We start from the raw sequence: 23,508 nt of genomic DNA, 5'->3' as shown, positions 1-23,508 counted from the left end.
TGCATAATTCAAATTTGAACTACAAGCACATGCTCCAGTGCACCAAAGTTGGTTGAAAAATCACATGTGTGTCCTTGGGTGAATTTCTAGGTCCCATGCAAGAGATGGGAATGAAATTCAAACACCATGGCACTGTTGATTGCCGGCAAAACGTTGAGATGCCAGGTTTTTAAATTCTAGTAAATCCAAAACTCGTATGAAATTCATGAAACTTGGCATGCTATCATGGAGCGGCATCAACATGCCATGGTAAAAAATTTGTCCCATTTGGGGCAGGTTCGGGTATAAGCTTCTCACAACAAGCATGATGGTTTCGATAGGGAACGTCCCACCTTTGGGGACGAGACGATATCCATTGCCTCTTATTGATTTCAATAATTTTCTAGTGTCAACATAGAACAACAGGAGTGTTGTGTTCAATCTTGGAATTTTTCGGGGTTCGTTTGGCCTTTTTATACATTAACTGGGTTTTCTAGGCATTTTATGTGCATAATTCAAATTTGAACTACAAGCACATGCTCCAATGCACTAAAGTTGGTTGAAAAATCACATGTGTGTCCTTGGGTGAATTTCTAGGTCCCATGCAAGAGATGGGAATGAAATTCAAACACTAGGGCACTGTTGATTGCCGGCAAAACATTGAGATGTTTGGTTTTTAAATTCTAGTAAATCCAAAACTCGTATGAATTCATGAAACTTGGCATGCTATCATGGAGCGGCATCAACATGCCATAGTAAAAAATTTGTCCCATTTGGGGCAGGTTCGGGTATAAGCTTCTCACAACAAGCATGATGGTTTCGATAGGGAACGTCCCACCTTTGGGGACGAGACGATATCCATTGCCTCTTATTGCTTTCAATAATTTTCTAGTGTCAACATAGAACAACAGGAGTGCTGTGTTCAATCTTGGAATTTTTCAGGGTTCGTTTGGCCTTTTTATACATTAACTGGGTTTTCTAGGCATTTTATGTGCATAATTCAAATTTGAACTACAAGCACATGCTCCAATGCACTAAAGTTGGTTGAAAAATCACATGTGTGTCCTTGGGTGAATTTCTAGGTCCCATGCAAGAGATGGGAATGAAATTCAAACACTAGGGCACTGTTGATTGCCGGCAAAACATTGAGATGTTTGGTTTTTAAATTCTAGTAAATCCAAAACTCGTATGAATTAATGAAACTTGGCAAGCTATCATGGAGCGGCATCAACATGCCATGGTAAAAAATTGTCCCGTTTGGGGCAGGTTCGGGTATAAGCTTCTCACAAACCAGAGCTTCTCACAACAAGCAAGATGGTTTCGATAGGGAACGTCCCACCTTTGGGGACGAAACGATATCCATTGCCTCTTATTGCTTTCAAATTTTTTCTAGTGTCAACATAGAACAACAGGAGTGTTGTGTCAATTTTTGTGATTTATCGGGGTTCGTTTGGACATTTTTATGCATTAACTGGGTTTTCTAGGCATTTTATGTGCATAATTCAAATTTGAACTACAAGCACATGCTCTAGTGCACTAAGGTTGGTTGAAAAATCTAATATGTGTCCTTGGGTGAATTTCCAGGTCCCATGCAAGAGATGGGAATGAAATTCAAACACCAGGGCATTGTTGATTGCGGGAAAACGTTGAGATGCCTGGTTTTTAAATTCTAGTAAATCCAAAACTGGTATGAAATTCATGAAACTTGGCATGCTATCATGGAGCGGCATCTACATGCCATGGTAAAAAATTTGTCCCATTTGGGGCAGGTTTGGGTATATGCTTCTCACAAACCAGAGCTTCTCACAACAAGCATCATGGTTTCGGTAGGGAACGTCCCACCTCTGGGGACGAAACGATATCCACTGCCTCTTATTGCTTCCAAAATTTTTCTCGTGTCAACATAGAACAACAGGAGTGTTGTGTCAATTTTTGTGATTTTTCGGGGTTCTTTTGGACATTTTTATGCATTAACTTAGTTTTCAATGCATTTATGTGCATAATTCAAATTTGAACTACATGCACATGCTCCAGTGCATATAAATTGGTTGAAAAATCAAATCTGTGTCCTTGGGTGCAGCATGCTTAGGTCCCATGCAAGAAATGGGAATGAATTTCAAACACCAGGGCACCGTTGATTGCCGACAAAACATTGAGATGCCTCGTTTTAAAATTCTAGTAAATCTAAAACTCGTCTGAAATTCATGAAACTTGGCATGCATTCATGGAGCGGCATCAACATGTCGTGGGTAAAATTTTTGTCCCGTTTGGGGCAGGTTTGGGTATATGCTTCTCACAAACCAGAGCTTCTGACAACAAGCATCATGGTTTCGGTAGGGAACGTCCCACCTTTGGGGACGAAACGATATCCACTGCCTCTTATTGCTTCCAAATTTTTTCTCGTGTCAACATAGAACAACATGAGTGTTGTGTCAATTTTTGTGATTTTTAGGGGTTCTTTTGGACATTTTTATGCATTAACTGAGTTTTCAATGCATTTATGTGCATAATTCAAATTTGAACTACATCCACATGCTCCAGTGCATACAAATTGGTTGAAAAATCAAATATGTGTCCTTGGGTGCATGCTTAGGTCCCATGCAAGAAATGGGAACGAATTTCAAACACCAGGGCACCGTTGATTGCCGACAAAACATTGAGATGCATGTTTTTAAATTCAAGTAAATCCAAAACTCGTCTGAAATTCATGAAACTTGACATGCTATCATGGAATGGCACCCGACATGATGTGGTATTTTTCGTGTCCATTTTGAGAGAAGGCGCACTCGAATAATGACAGCCAACAAAGGCATTTTGAAAAAATAGTTGCCACTTTAATATCTCAAATGTTTGTATAATTCAAAACGTGTGCGTTCTGTTAACCATTCACGTGACACCATGTGTCTTGGTTTTAATGGCTGTAGGAGGTGCCGTGTGGACAGCTGCTTGACCTTGACTGAACGAGAGGCGTGCGAGCGCGGTCCGGTGCGCGGGCTGACCGAGAGGCGTGCTAGCTGTCCTCCAATGCGCAGGCTCACCGGGAAGCGTGCGAGCTGTACGCTATGCAGGCTCACTGGGAAGCGAGCCCTTTGACTTCCATGGCCGCCCGCCTTCCTCTCCATTAATGGCGCCCGAGCCGCTGTTTAATACGGTCGGCCTTACTGTTCGCCTCCCATTCCCCTCCCCCCGCAGACCTCCACCGCCATGGCGCAGAATGATCATCTGCCACTAGTCTTCAAGTTTGGTGAAGTCGACTCCGAGCCGGAGGAGATAGAAAATAAGGAGGAATGGGGCATCATGGACATGGCCCAGAACGAGTTGTCCGCGGCGGTTGCTGCCCCCGCTCCCGTCCCAGCTCCCATCCCCGCGCCCGCGCCAGCGACCATCCCCGTAGCATTGACGGGCTAGTCGCCGAGCACTATCGCAGAGCTGGAAGCCGCGGGCGCCAGCGAGGTCTCCGTGGACCCGCGCGAGCTCGTGTACATGCCAGCGCCCGTGCCTGTGCCCGTGCGTGCCCCTCCACCCACCGTGGCGCTGGCCCCCGTGCGTTTGGCTGCACCCGCCACGGCCATGCGCGCCCCTCCACCCAACGCGGCGCCGGTCCCCGTGCGTTTGGCTGCACCTGCTGCGCCCGTGCCTGTGCTCGTGCACCCCCCTCAGTGGCATGGGACGCTGCCGTCGACCGCTACCTCTCAGCGGCGCCAGTTGCCGTCCTCCCACGCCCCGCCCGTCGATCGCGCGACGACATGATGTTTGATTTACAAGTGAAGAACATCTTGCGCTGCCTTGAAGACTTCAACAACGGCGTCCCGGAGGACGATAACGACAACGACGGCGCGGCATGCCGCCTCCGCCACCGCCGGAAATAGTTTTTTTGGGGGTTAATACTGTATCTTGAATTCTCAATCATATGAATATAAATTTGCAGTGTGACTGAATCAAAGATATGGTTTGAACGAACTTGCGTTTTTATCTCTTAATGTACAAACTTATCAAACGATTTTCTTTTAAAAAAAGTCAACGGTTTTTAAATATAAAACACTCATCGCAAACGTTTTAGTTAGAACACCCGCATGCAAACTGACAGCTTCCCCAGGAAGACAAGGGAAAATGTGCCGAGCAGGATTTCTGCATCCCTTCAATGCAAACGGTTGTTTTGCATGACCCGTGTGCAACCACGTACAAACAATTGGGTAAGATTTGCATATCTGTCATTTTGGGTATGTTGCCATTTCTCAAACTGGAAAGATTGACATTTGTTTATCTAGTAACATTGCCATTTGTCAACCTTGTAACACTGCGATTTGTCAAAATATGCAGCTACAAATCACTAGCACTATCTAATTTTTGCAACTAAAATCACTAGCACTGTTCATATGGACACCACTAGCAGGCGTGAGTTGATGGACGCATATGCAAATGTACCATTCATTACATACAACAAGTCATCAACCCACAACGACAACGAGGATACACGTTGGATTATAGATCATTTCCAATAAAACATTCTAGTAAAGTTTTTCTCACACAACAAATAACAAAGCGATGAAATGAACTTCAGCTCAACCACTCGTCGGCGTTGGAAACGCTTGCTTTGAACCAGAAGTGATTCTTTGGGAAGGGCCAGCTGATGTCTACTACGCAACCTTCTTCTTGTAGACATTGTTGGGCCTCCAAGTGCAGAGGTTTGTAGGACAGTAGCAAATTTCCCTCAAGTGGATGACCTAAGGTTTATCAATCCGTGGGAGGCGTAGGATGAAGATTGTCTCTCTCAAACAACCCTGCAACCAAATAACAAAGAGTCTCTTGTGTCCCCAACACACCCAACACAATGGTAAATTGTATAGGTGCACTAGTTCGGCGAAGAGATGGTGATACAAGTGCAATATAGATGGTAGATATAGGTTTTTGTAATATGAAAATATAAAAAACAGCAAGGTAACTAATGATAAAAGTGAGCGTAAACGGTATTGCAATGCTAGGAAACAAGGCCTAGGGTTCATACTTTCACTAGTGCAAGTTCTCTCAAAAATTATAACATAATTAGATCATATAACTATCCCTCAACATGCAATAAAGAGTCACTCCAAAGTCACTAATAGCGGAGAACGAACGAAGAGATTATGTTAGGGTACGAAACCACCTCAAAGTTATTGTTTTTGCTCGATCTATTCAAGAGTCCGTAGTAAAATAACACGAAGATATTCTTTCCGTTCAATCTATCATAGAGTTCATACTAGAATAACACCTTAAGACACAAATCAACCAAAACCCTAATGTCACCTAGATACTCCAATGTCACCTCAAGTATCCGTGGGTATGATTATACGATATGCATCACACAATCTCAGATTCATCTATTCAACCAACACATAGAACCTCAAAGAGTGGCCCAAAGTTTCTACCGGAGAGTCAAGACGAAAATGTGTGCCAACCCCTATGCATAGGTTCATGGGCGGAACCCGCAAGTTGATCACCAAAACATACATCAAGTGAATCAATATAATAACCCATTGTCACCACGGTTATCCCACGCAAGACATACATCAAGTGTTCTCAAATCATTAAAGACTCAATCCCATAAGATAACTTCAAAGGGAAAACTCAATCCATTACAAGAGAGTAGAGGGGGAGAAACATCATAATATCCAACTATAATAGCAAAGCTCGCGATACATAAAGATCGTATCACCTCAAGAACACGAGAGAGAGAGAGAGATCAAACACATAGCTACTGGTACATACCCTCAGCCCCGAGGGTGAACTACTCCCTCCTCATCATGGAGAGCGCCGGGATGATGAAGATGGCCACCGGTGAGGGATCCCCCCTCCGGCAGGTTGCCGGAACAGGGTCCCGATTGGGTTTTGGTGGCTACAGAGGCTTGCGGCGGCGGAACTCCCGATCTATTCTGTTCCCCGATGGTTTAGGGTATATTGGTATATATATATAGGAGGAAGAAATACATCAGGGGAGCCACGAGGGGCCCACGAGGGTGGAGGGCGTGCCCAGGGGGTGGGCGCGCCCCCCTGCCTCGTGCCTTCCTCGTTGATTCCCTGACGTTCACTCCAAGTCTCCCGTATTGATTTCTTTCCAAAAATAACTTTTCCGAAGGTTTCATTCCGTTTGGACTCCGTTTGATATTCCTTTTCTGCAAAACACTGAAACAAGGGAAAAACAGAAACTGGCACTGGGCTCTGGGTCAATAGGTTAGTCCCAAAAATAATATAAAAGTGTTTAATAAAGCCCATAAACATCCAAAACAGATAATATAATAGCATGGAACAATCAAAAATTATAGATACGTTGGAGATGTATCAGCATCCCCAAGCTTAATTCCTGCTTGTCCTCGAGTAGGTAAATGATAAAAACAGAATTTTTGATGTGGGATGCTACCTAACACATTTATCAATGATATCTTCTTTATTGTGGCAAGAATATTCAGATCCATAAGATTCAAAACAAAAGTTTAATATTGACATGAAAACAATAATACTTCAAGCAAACTAACAAAGCAATCATGTCTTCTCAAAATAACATGGCCAAAGAAAGCTATCCCTACAAAATCATATAGTCTGGCTATGCTCTATCTTCATCACACAAAATATTTAAATCACGCACAACCCCGATGACAAGCCAAGCAATTGTTTCATACTTTTGATGTTCTCAAACTTTTTCAATCTTAACGCAATACATGAGCGTGAGCCGTGGACATAGCACTATAGGTGGAGTAGAATGGTGGTTGTGGAGAAGACAAAAAGGAGAAGATAGTCTCACATCAACTAGGCGTATCAATGGGCTATGGAGATCCCCATCAATAGATATCAATGTGAGTGAGTAGGGATTGCACTAGAGCTATAAGTATATGAAGGCTCAACAAAAGAAACTAAGTGGGTGTGCATCCAACTCGCTTGCTCACGAAGACCTAGGGCATTTTGAGGAAGCCCATCATTGGAATATACAAGCCAAGTTCTATAATGTAAAATTCCCACTAGTATATGAAAGTGACAACATAAGAGACTCTCTATCATGAGGATCATGGTGCTACTTTGAAGCACAAGTGTGGTAAAAGGATAGTAGCATTGTCCCTTCTCTCTTTTTCTCTCATTTTTTTATTTTTTTATTTGGGTCTTTTCTTCTTTTTTATGGCCTCTTTTTTCGTCCGGACTCTCATCCCGACTTGTGGGGGAATCATAGTCTCCATCATCCTTTCCTCACTTGGGACAATGCTCTAAAAATGATGATCATCACACTTTTATTTACTTACAACTCAACAATTACAACTCAATACTTAGAACAAAATATGACTCTATGTGAATGCCTCCGGCGTTGTACCGGGATATGCAATGAATCATGAGTGACATGTATGAAAGAATTATGAACGGTGCCTTTGCCACCAATACAATGTCAACTACATGATCATGCAAAGCAATATGACAATGATGGAGCGTGTCATAGTAAACAGAACGGTGGTAAGTTGCATGGCAATATATCTTGGAATGGCTATGGAAATGCCATGATAGGTAGGTATGGTGGCTGTTTTGAGGAAGGTATATGGTGGGTATATGATACCGGCGAAAGGTGCGCGGTATTAGAGAGGCTAGCAATGGTGGAAGGGTGAGAGTGTGTATAATCCATGGACTTAACATTAGTCATAATGAACTCACATACTTATTGCAAAAATGTACAAGTTATCAAAGCAAAGTATTACGCGCATGCTCCTAGGGGGATAGATTGGTAGGAAAAGACCATCGCTCGTCCCCGACCGCCACTCATAAGGAAGACAATAAATAAATAAATCATGCTCCGACTTCATCACATAACGGTTCACCATACGTGCATACTACAGGAATCACAAACTTTAACACAAGTATTTCTCAAATCCAAAACTACTCAACTAGCATGACTCTAATATCACCATCTTCATATCTCAAAACAATCATAAGGAATCAAACTTCTCATAGTATTCAATGCACTTTATATGAAAGTTTTTATTATACCTATCTTGGATGCTCATCACATTAGGACTAATTTTATAGCCAAAGCAAATTACCATGCTGTTTAGGACTCTCAAAATAATATAAGTGAAGCATGAGAGTTCATCTACTTCTTCAAAATAAAACCACCGTCGTTCTCTAAAAGATATACACTACAAAAAATACACTTCCGTGATGATACGTGTTTGTCACAGTAGGTCGCGTTTTTTGTCATGCATGTACATCCATGACAAATTTATGACAGAATCAAGATAGTCATACCTGTGCTGTCGTAGAAGTGTTCCATGACATTACCAAAATTATCATCACGGAAGTGTCCACTTCCATGACGATAAATCGCGCGTCACAGAAGTGCTTTCGTCAAGGGTGACCGACACGTGGCATCCACCGTAACGGAACGCCGTTAAGCTATCGGCTCGGATTCTGGATCCGATAACCCGTTAACAGCCCCGACCAATGGGGATTTTCCACGTGTAAAATCATCATTGGCTGGAGGAAACACGTGTCGGCTCATAGCTGGGACAGATGTCATCCACTCATTGGACAGAAGGCGCCTATGATACGTCGACACGTGGCACGGCCCAACAGAGGCCCATTCCTATGAAAAGGCCGGCCCATTTGACTTGGTCAAAAGCTGGCGGGCCGGCCCATGGAAAGCCTGTTAATGGCCTGTTCGCATATAGCCCATTTACAGCCCGCTAACCCAAGGCCCGTTAGGCCCTATTCGAATTAGGCCCAGTAGCGTCATCTGGGCCATCCAATATGATTCCAGCCCATTTTCACTTCTGGCCCATGTATGGCCCATGACGTCTTCCGGCCCATATGAGGCCCTATGTAACTCTTGGCCTATTAACGGCCCGTGGTGAAACTGGCCCGTAATGAACAGTGTATCACTTTACACCCATTAACGGCCCGTGGTGAAACTAGCCCGTAAAGAATAGTGTATCACTTTATACCCATTAACGGCCCGTTATTCCGTTGGGCCGTTTCCAGCCCATGTTATCTTTCGGCCTTCTCAGAGCCCATTTATTCTTGGGCTATTTTCCAGCATTCGTTTACTTACGGCCCGTTACTGTCATTTTCTGCTTGTGGGCCAAATTCAGCCCGTGGTTACAGTCGGCCCGTTTGTGGTCCGTTAATACGTTGGGCCATTTTCATAGCGTCATCAAATACGGCCTATTAACGATGGCCCGTTATGGTTGGCCCATGAACGGACGATTCCAACTCTAGCCCGTTTACGGCCAGAATGCGGTCTGTTTAGCCCATGTTTGGCCAATCGATCATACGGCCCGTATAAGGCCCATTGATGATATGGCCCGTAGAAGGCCCATTGTTTCTACGGCTCGTAGAAGGCCCACTGTTTCTATGGCCCGTAGAAGGCCCACTATTTCTATGGCCCGTAGAAGGCCCACTGTTTCTACGGCCCATAGGAGGCCCAGTGTCACTACAGTAAATATTAGCCCATGGTTATTGTGGCCTAGTTTTAAAAAATAGGTTATTGCAGCCACTAGCAAACCGCAGAAAAAGAACTGCACTGACTACAAGCAAAAAAATAAACAAGACAACAAGGAAATAAATAAGAAAGCAACTTACACTAGGCTATCACGGCTATTACACATATTACATCCACTGGGCATCAAAGTTCGCCACCAGTGCAAATATAGGGAACACAGCAGCATATAAACACCGCAACAAAACAAGTCCAGAACTGAAACCACTTCAGAAGAGCTCAAGAAACAATGTCTTGGGTACCCATAATGCTGGCAAGATGCTTAGCAAGCTTATTAAATTTCTCTTGTTTGGCGCTTAAGTCCTCCAGCGCTTGCTGTTGCACCAGAAAGTATGCATCTGAATTCTCCAGGGACTTCCTCAGTCCTTCGGCTTCCTGTCGCATAACATCTGCTCGATGTCTTTCAACTTGAAGTTGAGACTCAAGAAGCCGAATTGATTCAGGCAACAAGTTCGAAGAGCTGGTGCCAGGAGTGGTAGCCAGTAACTCGAACACTACATCAAGACAGGACTTTGGGGTTGTCTCAGTGTCTTAAATATAGTTTTTATCAGCTTTCTTGGAGACCAACAGGGATGACTCACTATCTTGAACCTTATCTGCATTACTTCCTTTACCATTGCATAACAGGGTACTCTTCTCCAATATTTTATCCGCGTTCTAAAAGAGAAACAAACAAACAGATCTCAGGTTTACAATGTAGTATATGAAACTCATTTTGGTAAACCAGTTCAGTAGTAAAGTGGACAGGATAACAACATGAAACAAACATATATCTATGTAGTATGGTCACTGTATGGTATATATCATTCTAGTTTATGTTGCCAAATCAAGATAGATACAGTTCGAATCATATCTATTTAAGACAAAGCAGCATAGACAGAATATAAGTGTGGGAAACTACACAGCAATAACAACACTTGTAATATGCATGGCATGAGAACATAACTGTTTATTCAATTGAAACTGAAATCAACATAGAGCAAGTTACAACAGCAAACAGCCAAACACGTTGAAGAAACAGGTTTAAAACATACCTGTTGCGCCATTGGAGTTTCAATTGCATCCTTCAAATTTGAAATTAGTTGGTATCAGTAAATACTGTGATGCAAGAGCAAAGTAGTATGAACCATAGCTACGGAACCTGACCTGAGAACAATTCTTCTTCTGCTTTAAGCGTTGACTTCGGGTTCGGAGTGGTGGTCCTTGTGATTTGGGCACTGCAGTTGCCTTACTAACTGCTCGTGTTTGGGGCTCTGTGGTGGAGACGGTGCTGTGTCAATGGGAACTGGGTGTCTATCTGCTGGGGTTGGGGTTAGAAGGGGTGTAGCTGGTTCTCTGTCCAACTGGGTAGGGGTACAATCTGCATGAGTGTGGGTTATGTGTGGTGGGGATGGTTCTTGGGCAAGTACAACCGTGGTTCTATCTGCATCGACAGGTAGCACGATCTTTTCTAAAGACTGTTTTTTACTCCCACAGATACTGCCATCACTCCCTCCAATTGAAATGGCTGATAAACAAGAAAAGTAATTGAATGTACAGACATTGTAAGATAGACAGGTGCAATGGATAGTAGGGAAGAAAACAGGGCATGAAATAATTCACATTTATGTTATCTAAGCAAACAGAATAGCAGGACATAATTTCACATATATGATGGCTAATTAAACAGGATAGCATGACACAATTTCACATGTATGATGGCTAACTAAACAGGATAGAATGACATACTTCAAAATATGATGACTATGTAAACAGGATGACATGATATAACTATACGATGTGTCTATTAAAGTGGTTGGCATGCCATAAATCAAAAACATGCCATCGATGGAAACATGATGGCATGATATAATTCACGGATAGAATGACATAATTTAAAATATGATGACTATGTAAACATGATGAGATGATATAACTATATTATGTCTTTAGAAAATGGGTTGGCATGCCATAATTCAGATACATGCTGTCTATGTAAACATCATGGCATGACATAATTCAAATATATGATTTATATACTAAGGAAGTGAGCAGAGGGCAATCGCATATATGATGTGTCAACTAAGGAGATGGCATTCAATATTGTGTATATGATGTAAAAACTAAGCATTGCAATACAACATATGCATTATATGAGTAATATAACCCTGCCAAGTTTGAGCATACACCTCAGGGGGATAATAGGACTGGTCATCTGCCTCTGAATCCTCCTCTGAAGAGCTATCTGTAACCAGCAAGATATCTGCTTCAGCAGGTAGGATTGTCTGCTCTGAAGACCTTGTTTTCACTCCAGATTTCTCCATCACCAATTCAAATGGCTGATGCACAAGAAGAGCAGTTGAATATACAAACATTGTCGACAAAAGCAATGAGAAATACAAAAAAAAGGATGGCATGATATAATTCACATATATGACGCTTGCCTAAACAACATGGCATTGCATAATTCACATACATAATGCCTTGCAACAAGATAACATTGCATAATTCACATATATAATGTCTTGCAACAAGATGGCATCGCATAATTCACATATATGGTAATTAGACACTAAACAGGTGGCATTCACACAAAGCATGTCTAAACTAAGCAAATGACATAGCAATGCAAGATACCATACGCACGATATGAGCAACATAACCCTGCCAAGTTAGGGCATGCACCACGGGGGGGAAATATGACTGGTCATCTGTCTCTGAATCCTCCTCCGAGGAGCTATCGGTAACCAGCAAGACATGTGCTTCGTCAGATAGCATTGTCTGCTCTGAAGACCTTGTTTCCACTCCAGATTTTTCCATGACCGTGCCGTATGGCTGATGCACAGGAAGAGTAATTGAATGTACTAAAATTGTTGACAAATTTAACATGTAATAAAAAAATGATGGCATGATATAATTCACATATAAGATGACTGGCTAACCAGAGTGGCATTGCAAAATTCACATATATGATGCCTGGCTAGACAAGATGGCATTGCATGATTCACATATACGATAAAGAAATTAAATAGATGGCATTGACACAAAGCATGTCTAAACTAAGAAGATGACATCTTTAATGTATACAGTAAGCAATGCAAGGCACCATATGCATGATATTACCAACATCAGCATGCCAAGTTAGAGCGAAGACCTCATGGGGTAAATAGGAGTGGTCTTCTCCTTATGAATCCCCCTCAGAACAGTTATCTTCCTCTTGATTACGATCTGAAATGGGTGGAGGGGGGGCCGCCTTTGCGCCCACCATGGAACGACGTATGCATGAAATTTTATTGCCACGCAAGGCTCGTCTCTTTTGCTCTACATGATCAGTTCCATTGTGTACAATATCTGGCATGCATAGGAATAAAACATAGTGAGATTATGTAAGGAGTGCATGCACAAATCCAGAGTGATGGTAGCAAACTGTGGATAGACCCAAAACCAATGATAGCAGGCAGATAATAGCTTTAGTTAAAAAATACAGATATTGGCTCCTTTAATGTGTGTTTGCACCCAACATGAAACTCATAGTAGACACCGGAGATTAACCATATAGTACACAGATAGTACTGATTGCTGCCCCAATATGTACCCCACAACCATTTAAAAACTCAAGTTTCAGCATTAGTTTGGACCTGACTCGGAGTCTAATAGGTGAACACGATGATAATGTAGCATGTCATCATATTAAGCGACGCATAACGTAAGCAGACACGGAAGAGTGCGACCTCTCTTGCGGACCCGTGTAGTCCTCAAGGTCATCTGCTAAGTTGATGATGGTAATGCAGTTGTCGTGGCTGCCGGCAGCGGGGAAGAAGATCTGAGGCGGCGAAAGACAGTCTGGAGAGCGGATCCCTGCTGTGGTGAACCCTTCCGTCGTTGGAGCAGCTGAGATGGGGTGGAAGACAGCGCCGCAGGAGCAGGGCAAACCACACAAGGTTTTCTTTGACACATATCTGTAACAGAAGTAATTGAGTAAGGGCTTGTTTGAATTTGAGGATTCTAACAATGCAGGGATAGGAAATAGACAGGAATAGGATAGGAATGCACGTGCAAAATAGAGAATTTAAAAACACAGGATTTCTGCCAATCTGGGTGTTTGATTCACAACAATTGGAAGATCACAGGATGCAAAAAAGCATGGTGAGATTAAGTCAAACCACAAGAAAATGTATGGTTATAATGCTATTATGCTACTATCTCTTAGTCTTGTGCTTGATGAATAGGAATATGAAAAGGAGGAGAAGTGGAAATTAGAATTCCTACGGTTTTTCTTTCAAGGAGACACTAAAGGAACAAATCCTACAGTTTTCCTTTGCTCCATTCCTTTGCACCAAATTCATGAAAAGTAGTAGCATAGGAAACTTTCCAATTCCGATGTTTTTCATTCACTTTTCCTTTCAAGCACTGGCGATTCTAGTAGGCAGGCATGAGAAAGGAAAATCCTACACTAAAAAAATGTTTTTGTGCTACTTCTATTACTTTGGACCCAGGCCACTGCCATACTAGCTCAACTCCCAGGCCCATCGACAAATGCACAGCTCAAACGCGCAGAGATAAATAATGATGGCGTTCAAGAGAGTCCATCACGGATAGCTAAGTTGCCTGGTACCTCACTGCTTGTCATATAGTAGGATAAAATAATCATATTTCCCGTTACTACGAGTGCTCAGTGGACAATATATATAACATGTAGAGTAAAAAAGAGATGCAACAAGTGTACAACCTCTTTGGCGAAGCCATGTCGATCTCAGCGTGATTGGGTTGGCCGGTGAGGATGCTCCGGCTGACTTGGCTGTCAAAGGAGGGGAAGAAGATCTTAGGCGTCTAGAGATGGAGCCCGAGGTACTGCTCCGCTGTGATGGAGGGTTTTGTCGTTGGAGCAGCTCCGGTGAGTTGTACGACGTCGAGGCTGAAGCAGGACAAGAGAGACAACGAACAACGTTAACCTGAGTGGAATTCTAATAGCATCTCCAATACATGACATAAAATACATAACCACAAAGTGCTAGATGTAAAATACATCAGCCGCTCATCTCTGAACTTAACTGTCGAAACTGAATTTAACTGTCGAAACTGAACTTAACTGTCGAAACTGAATTTTGCTGTCGAAACTGAATTTTGCTGTCGAAACTGAACGCACTAGCAAGGTGAGGCTACACGTCGGTCGACTGACTTTTTCATCTCTGGTCAGTCGATTTTGCAGCCGTTGGATACGAAATCAAGGGCCTGCGGTTCATCTTCAACCTCCACCCCCCTGGGCCGCCAGCCACCACCGGCCAAACAGCAGCCCCCCGCCGCCCGCGGCCGGCGGTGCGCCGCCCCGCCCGCCCCGAAAACACTCCCCACCGCTGGTCCGCCGCCACCCCGGCCATCCCTCTAGGCCCCCCCGTGCCGAGCTTTTTCTCTGGCGATCCCCACGCCACCGCCCCGCCAACGCCGGCGACCACCGCCCCCATCCTGAACCCTAAGATAGATAGTGGGGTACCTCTCCGGCGAGCCCCCCTCCCCGCCGCGGCTGGTTCTTCCTTCACCCCGGCGAGCCCCCCCACCCCTTGAAAATCGACTGACCCAAAAGTCGATTCAGTCGACTGAAGTGTAGCTAAATCGGAGCAACATCGCAAGCAAGAGCAAGAGCGAGAGCAGCAGCGTGAGCAAGAGCAATAGCAAGAGCAGACCAGGCAGGGGTCCGAGAGCAAGAGCAGAGTAGCAGCGCGAGCGAGAGCTAAAGCAGCAACAGCTCTTACTGATGTGGACGTCGCCGCCAAGGGAGCGACGCCGTGGAGGAAGTGGCCGGCGACGCCGCCGTGGATGGAGCCACGCCGTGTCGGCTCGGGACTGAGCGCCGGCAGCACCGTGAGATCGAATCAAGAAGAAAATGCGGCGATTAGTGCACAACCTCTTTGGTGGCGCTGATTAGGCCGCAGCTTCATCCGAGGAAATGGTGATGATGATGCTCTTCCGGTGGTGCAGGTGAAGATGGCGGTGTGGGAATGGAGGTGGCCCGAAAGACGAGGGGAACGTCGGGGCAGCTCCTTGGAGGTGGAGGACGGGGTGGCTGAGCCGGCGGGACGATGAGATCGACGACGGATCCTCATCCGTATGGTGGATGAGGGACGTCGAGGTGTTGCTGTGGACGACGTCGTCGGGGAAGAGGCTCCGGCTGGGTGGCGGACGGAGCAGAGTGTGGGGTTTCGTCGCGGGTTTTCGCGGCCTTGGTGTACGAATGGGTGGGCGGATGGGATGGCAGTGGGGAACCATGGCTTAGAGACACGCTTGTCCGAAATGTGGGGTAAGCTACGAAAGTACCCCCACCAATTTGAGGCGGTTATTTTGGTTCAGGGGTACCACGGGCATTTTGCGTGTCGGGATTTCACAGGAGGTGGGAGTTTTCGCGCGCGTTGTAATGTCGGAATAGCAAGGCGCGGGTTGAGATGGAGGGAGTTGTCGGAGCACAACGAGACAAAGATATATCTTAAATATTTCGGGCTAACAAGGCGCGGGTTGAAGAGGCGGGAGTTTCGCAGCACGATAGACAGAGACGCTAGCTTGAATTTTCGGCATAACAAGGCGCGGCTTGAAATTTCGGAAGAACAAGCTTAACGTGTACCCAAAAAAAGACAATTTGCACCTCAACATGCACAACACACACACAAACACCATTTAGACTAGAGTAAGGTACGCGTGCATTGCACGCATGAGATTTGGCAACCAAATTATGAATAAATACCACATTATAGCATGCAAGCTTTGAGTCATATATGCATGATGTAGATGTTCGTTCAATTCTTATAGTTCATTTCATTCAAAATCATCTAGTTTTTATAAGAAAGCTAATCTATTTTAAGATTCATGGAATTGTGCGTCGTAAGACATAAAGTAAAAACAAATAATGGCAAATCATGTAGAAAAACATTTGGGCAATTCTGATACGGAAGATTCTAGAACAAATAAGAAGTGCTTGTGTTTTGATGTTTGTGCATTATGCTTAAGTTCAACCATGGAGTCTTCTAGATTATACATGTGACGAAATCTGGTGGAATCTAGATGATATCCAACGGCCAGTAGTGCTCAAGTTTGCCATCTTTGGACCATCGGATTCGCCTCATCCAACGACCATCTTTCAAAGTTAAAGTTACCCGCACACAATATAGAAAAATATAAAATATATAATATATATAGGGGTATAGATATAGATATGTGATGCGAAAGCCGCCCATCATCTCCAATTAGAATAGTGTGTCCATGCACAGATGCGACGTGCCCAAATGATGTCTGCCATCGGTATCTCAAATTCAAATCATTCTAACCTTGTTCAATGTGTATACATTACAACATGCTCGTTTCCAAACCACACCACGCAGATCTCCGTTATATTCATGCATGCATGGGTTTCAAACATCATGATCTCTTATTCAAATATTTGAATTCAACTTTACATTGATTATGACCTCACCTATTCTTTTACACCCACACAGTAGTCTTCTCTTTATAATTGTACCACTAACTTTCTCTCGTGCACGCATGCACACACACTACCAGTCGGCATTATCCATCGCACGCATACAATCTTTTTCTTCAGGTCGGTCTCCCATGAAGGCACACACCCACACACATCCCCCTCTCCATCATATCGGGCATTCTTTATCTCTCACGCGTGCATGCACAACGATCGATGTTCCTCTATGTATGTGTGTATATAGCTAGGTCTTTCATAGTTTTCCACACAAACCGATCAATCGATATATCCAATGAGGTCTCACCCTCTTTCCCACGTCCACATCGATCAATGTATACCTCTCTATATAGGATTAACATATATAGCTAATACACCCACATTAATTATATATCCAACGTCCCCCTCTCATCATCCATGCCTTCCGCTTCATCTCTCAGACGCGTGCACAATGGCGAAAACAGGGGGCAGTAAGGGCCCTGCCCCCCTCCCCCCCTAACATCACTATATATCGAGGATAATATGAATGTGATCATTAGACAATTGCTGCTAAAAATGGTTTAAGTTCATGAATTGACCCTCCTCATAAAGGATTAGCAATGCTTGGCCCCCTAGCTCATTTATTTTTCATGGCTCCGCCACTACGCGCAACAGCACACGTTTTCGCCCCCTCTCTCTAAATATCGATCTCGCACTTGTGCATTCCTTCATAGTCTCCCTCCACTAGGCCCCTCGCACCATCTTCTAGCCCCACACCGGATTTTGCCACATGTACAATCTACCAGACTCCATGGTTGAACTTAAGCATAATGCACAAACCTCAAAACAATAGTGGTTCTCTTTTGTTCTAGAATCTTCCGTATCATAACTGCCCGAACCTTTTTTCTAGTTGAATTGCCATTATTTGTTTTTACTTTATGCTTCACAACGCACAATTCCATGAATCATAAAATAGATTAAGGGCTTCTTTGATTCAAAGGATTCTCAAAGGAATTTTGGAGGATTCTAATCATTAGGAATTTTTCCTATCTGGTTGTTTGATTCGTAGGATTGTAAACCATAGGAATTTTTCCATATGATTCATTTGCACTAGATTTCATAGGAAACATCCCATCCACTCAAACCTCTTTGAAAGAACTCTGCGTTTTTTGTATGCACAATCAAACACTCGTACAATCCTTTAGGATTCAAGACGACATTCCACTATAATCCCATGTTTTTCCTATTCCCGCATTCTTAGCTTTTTTATAAAAACTAATTGATTTTGAATGAGATGAACTATAAGAATTAAACGAAGGGCTACATCAGGCATATATGACTCAGAGCTTACATGCTATAGTGTGGTATTTATTCATAATTTGGTTGCAAAATCTGATGCGTGCAATGCACGTGTACCTTACTAGTAGTTCGAGTATGTGCAAAACACGTAAATTAGAATACCAATGGCACGCTACACAGTGTCTCTCTTACAGTTCATGAAGCCACGTGGCACATGTGGAGGCGTTGTCGCGACCTCCTTGCGTGGATTGATCACAGTGACGTGCTGCTGGTTCCAGAAGAATGTACTCGTCCTCCCTGAGCCATACTGGCGGTACATGCATGAAGCGAAGATGTGCACGCACGCTACGCACGCACTCATTCCCTCGCACGCACACGCGGGTACACGGGTGGACGCAATTTTGTACCAAGATCCACCCCATGTGATAATTTGACGCATGTAAAGTCGTTCACTTCATTGATGGTCAATTAATACAGCGCATGCAAATTAAGTGGACGTGAGGGCGGAAGAAAGACATTATTACTCCACTGCGCGCATGCGAGTAGTTAAATTGTGGGTTGCTAGTAGTACTTCCATTGGTCTCCTTCGTATTTTGTGCCAATTTTTGACAGACACATAATATTTACGCATTTGAGCAGTGTAGTACTTGAAATTTATGTTCCGCTAAACTCATCGGGAGCCATTTCGGGCCTCGAAACCAAAACCATCAATTAATCTTTACCTTGTTCCCATCACATTCGAAAGCCTGCTCACACCTAGTAGTACGTACCAAACCTGAATGCACGTATTAGTACTAGTGCTAGTACTTAGGTTATAAAAAGGGGAACTACCTAACCGAAAATTACTTTACCTTTCCTCCTCATAAGTGCTTCTTCTTCGTCCGTCGTTACCATGGCCGGTGAGCAGAGCTCTAGGTCGAGAACTACTCGTAACAAGGGAGCGGCAACCAAGGCTGCGGAAAAAAAGAGAGGGCTCGCCGCCACGCAGAGACCTCGAAAGATCTCTCACGGGTAGGCGATGGCTCCCAGGAGCGCCCTAGCCGCGAAGGCGAACATGCCGAGCTGGCGGAGCTGGAGTCGTTATCCCTCGACGGCATGCCCGATCAGCTCAATAAGCAGAAGGAGTTCATCCAAGGCTTGATGGATTTGCTGAAGGAGAGCCTCGACGACATGCCCGCTGAGCTCAATCAGCAGGGGGAGTTGACCGCCGGCTTGGTGATGCTGCTGAAGAAGAGCATTGCCTCGGAGAAGAAGGCGACCGGCGAAATCCTGCGACTTCAGGAGGACAAGGCGAATCTCTGCCACGAGATCGACCTGTTTAAGGAGAAGAACGCCGGCTGGAAGAAGCTGCATGAGAATATTAGTTCCTCGATGAAGATGTTGCAGGCCCTCGTCATGGAACAGAAGGAGGAGTTGGCGAAGCTCCGCATCGAGCACCCGGCTGCTGTCAAGGTACGTAATGCGGTCGTGGAACAGATGATGAAGGCTCGCGTCAAGAAATCCCGCGTCATGGATAGAATGAAGAAGATGGCGGAGGAGACGCGCAAGGAGATGGAGGTCGTGGAGGCAATGAAGAAGCAGTTATGACTCCGCGGCGAATTAGATCATTTGGGGTGATAACCTTCCTTCTTCTTTTGCTCCTGTGTTTCATCTTTTGCTTCGGGTATTTCGCCGCACGTGTCACGTTCTCTGCGAGGCATGAATAGAACAATGTTTTTTTGAGGGAATGAATAGAACAATGCTAACAATGAGATGACTAGCAAATTAGATCATTTTTTATCGCCATATGGCACTGGGCTGCCGTGTTTCGTGCTCCTCCGTCGCAGTACTAATCCAGTGGAAAACTTGAGTATACCGCACGGTTCTTTGCTCCTCCTCGATTAGGTCGTCGGCGCATTTATACGAGCAGTCAAATCACAAGGCCCCGCCTTCCAGCAGTAATGAGCCGTCAAATCACAAAGGCCCTCGCCTCTCGTGAAACCGACCAAGCTAGACTGCCCCGCCCTCTAGCCTTTTAAAAAATGTATACTTTTGTACAGCAGTAGTATCGATGGATTGCGCCATGGAGCAAAACTTGAAATTAAAAAAAAGGTGGTACATATAGAGAGCGCTCGTTGCCAAATTATGCATATAGTACTATTAAAAAGGCTAGTCACAATATGGTGTCCAGCACAACCCACCCCTCAAATAAAACTAAGAGGGTGCTTGGATACGTTTTAGTCCCATGACTAAAAGTAGTGGGACTAAAACATGCTAGCCTCACCCATGCTTGGATCCAAATACTAAAAAGGCTAAATCAAGTTCATGAGCATTTATTATCCTCCAAACCCTCCAATCCAGAACTCGCCTGTGTTAAACGAGAGGAGTTAAATGAGTAGAGAGAGGACTAATCCACATTTTAGTAGGGGGACCCCTGACTAAAATTTTTTAGTCTCAAGACTAGTTTTAGCCCCTCTTTAGTCAGGGGTGCTTGGAACTTTAGCCTCTTAAAGAGACTATTTTTAGTCAGACTAAAATAATGGCGGTTGCTCTCGAGGAAGTCCTTAAAATCCTGGCACTCAACGTCGGCATGGCATATGTGGTAGACCAAGCATAAGTCATGCATGCAAACCTGGATCACGGCGGGCTTCTTCCTCTCTTCGTCCTTTAGATCCTTCTCTCGTCCCAGGACTGTGGTGTACTCAACATCTAGCTCAGCGACCCACTCATCATCTGAGTCTTTGAACATGCGTCTGAAGCGAGAAAGGCATCCTTTCACCGTCGTGGAAGAACGGGTGTAGATGACGTCGAACTCATCGCCGATGATGGTTCTAACCTTGTATTCACCGCCGATCGTGGAGATTTGGGACGCCATGGATTTGGGAGGAGGGTTAGGATTAGTGGAACTGCCGTAATGTGAGTGGACGGGACGACTAGGAGCGAACCGCCGTAGTATTGAAGGACGTGCGGGGACGAGTAGGAGCGAACTGCCAACGTGCGAACGGCAGCGTAATGGCTTTCCATTCTCCCATGATACGGGCTTCCGAGAGCCCTTGGATCTGAGATCGAACGGTTGCATGGCGTGATTCTAGACCTATGGGTGAATATCCTATCCTGGAGGGTTATTCTGCAAATTTTCAGCAACTTAGCATGCGACCGTTTGATCTGAGATCCAAGGGCTGCCAGCAGCCCGTATCATGGTCGCGCCTACCACGACCGTCGCGTCGCTCGCGCGGTCGCGCCCTTGGAGATTTAACACAGTGCGTTAGGCTATCTGATGTTGGCATGTCATACATAGTCATCACTTAGTCACTCATACTACAACAAGGTTGGCTATAAGTGTAATTTTTTTACTCCTCTCTATCTCTTTCTTCGTACTCCCTCCGTCCCATAATATAAGAACGTTTTTGACACTAGTGTAGTGCCAAAACGTTCTTATATTATGGGACACAGGGAGTACTAGTATTTATTGCATTTGCCAAGGAGTGACCTCTTCCAATGAAATGGTGTTGCTAAGTTTGCTTCATTTAATTAGCTATAGACTCAAAATTGTCTTTTCACCTAGGTACACGCGCTTAGCACCGTTTCTTCCTTGGGTCACCAAACTAGTCTCTCTCTTCTTGATTAACTTGCCACATCAGACTTTATGCCTATGTGGCAAGCTTAAGCACCTGTAGGAGCAAGTAAAAGTAAGTACAATAGTGTGCTTTACATGGCATTTTTGCATATGTGGAGGAAAGAGAGGCAAGGAAAAAGTGGAGAAGTGGGCTCTCATGCAAGAGCCAGCCTCTACTACATGGTGGAGCATTGGGGGAGGCACCTGTATGGAGGTGGTCAGGAATCGGGAGACTCACGCTGGTCGTAGCGCCGCAGTTAAAATGATAATGACAAGTCAAATCACGGGGCCCCACCTGTCCAGCAGTAACTCGCTGTCAAATCACACAGCCCTACGTTTGCAGCAGCCTACTCCCTCGGCTTCTCGCGTCTCTGTCGAACCGACTAGGCGGAACTGCCCCACCTACCACGCAGGAAAAGCCCCGCCCTCGACTTTTAAATAGTATATAGTATACTAATTTTGTATCCATGGATTGCGCCCGCGCCATGGAGCAAAGCGTCTAGAAAACGGCGGTACACATGTACGGAGTATACAGCACGCCCGTCGCGTTCGCGTCGCACCCCAGACGGTCGGTCGGTCTGGCACGCTGCTCTCCGAATGGAACGCGCGTCATATTGCGTTTGCACACACGGACGGAAATTGAGAACCTACCATAGGCACACTCCCCAGCCCCGCAAGTCGGGTGACTTAATAGAAGAGGGAGACGAGCGATAGTACTAGAGAAGTGTTGTACTACGTTGGTGCCTGGACGATCCCTGCAAGACACGGAAGATCAGTTCGTCCATGCATGTGACCAGACTCCAGCAGACACGCATGGATTGGTTATCATCTACATATCGTGCAGGCTGTGTTGTACATGGCTGTAGTTGTGGTGAGAAATCTAAAAAAAGGTTTCTTGTCATCTCGCAAAATTAGGTGTCATGTGCTTCGGATCACTGCGTGGGTTAAACAGCGACAACTGAGTTGGGCTAGTCATTGGGGACACATGCACGAACAGTGACTACTCGGCTGCCATCTAGGTCAAGCTGGCTATGTTAATTAGGACATCTATCGACGGACCCCTTTTCTACAAGTTTATCTTTAATTTGAGCTTTGTTCCTCGTCTAGTTTGTCCGTCGGGATTCATGTTGTCTCCTTTGGGCAGTGAGGTTATGATTTCTTGTCATGTGGCATTTTTTCGTGTTATATGTTATAATCCGGCGCTTCAGATCAAAATGATGACAACTGCGCCTCCGGGCCACGTGCATGAAGACTTCTCGACAGTCATTGATGAGGTCAAGCCAGCTCCGGTAGACAAAAGAAAACTAGTACTACTCCACTATATAGGCAGGAGCCTCCGCGCTTGCTTGCTAGTGTTGCTCTCTTCGCACATAAAATATATGTTATACGTTGCAAAAATAATATAATTTGAAAGTACACTCAGATACGAACCAAATGATACAATTTTTGGTGACATGCATTCACATTTTGCTTGTCAAATACAGTACGTGGTCAAACTTTGACCCAAAATACGCAAAACAACAAAAAAATACTTCCAAGACCAGCGCTGCTCTTCTCCTCTTAAACCACCGCCGCTCCTCTCCTGTTCCAATCTCAATGCAGCACCGCTCCTCTCCTCTTCCATTTCAAAACCACCGCCCCTCCTCTCCTGTTCCAGTCCAAAACCAGCGTCGCTCCTCTCCCGTTCTAATCCAAAACCGGCGCTGCTCCCCT

This window comes from Aegilops tauschii, chromosome 3, assembly GCF_002575655.3.
Source record: "Aegilops tauschii subsp. strangulata cultivar AL8/78 chromosome 3, Aet v6.0, whole genome shotgun sequence".
In the NCBI taxonomy this organism is placed as follows: domain Eukaryota; kingdom Viridiplantae; phylum Streptophyta; class Magnoliopsida; order Poales; family Poaceae; genus Aegilops; species Aegilops tauschii.
Note: the sequence above shows the minus strand (reverse complement) of the source record.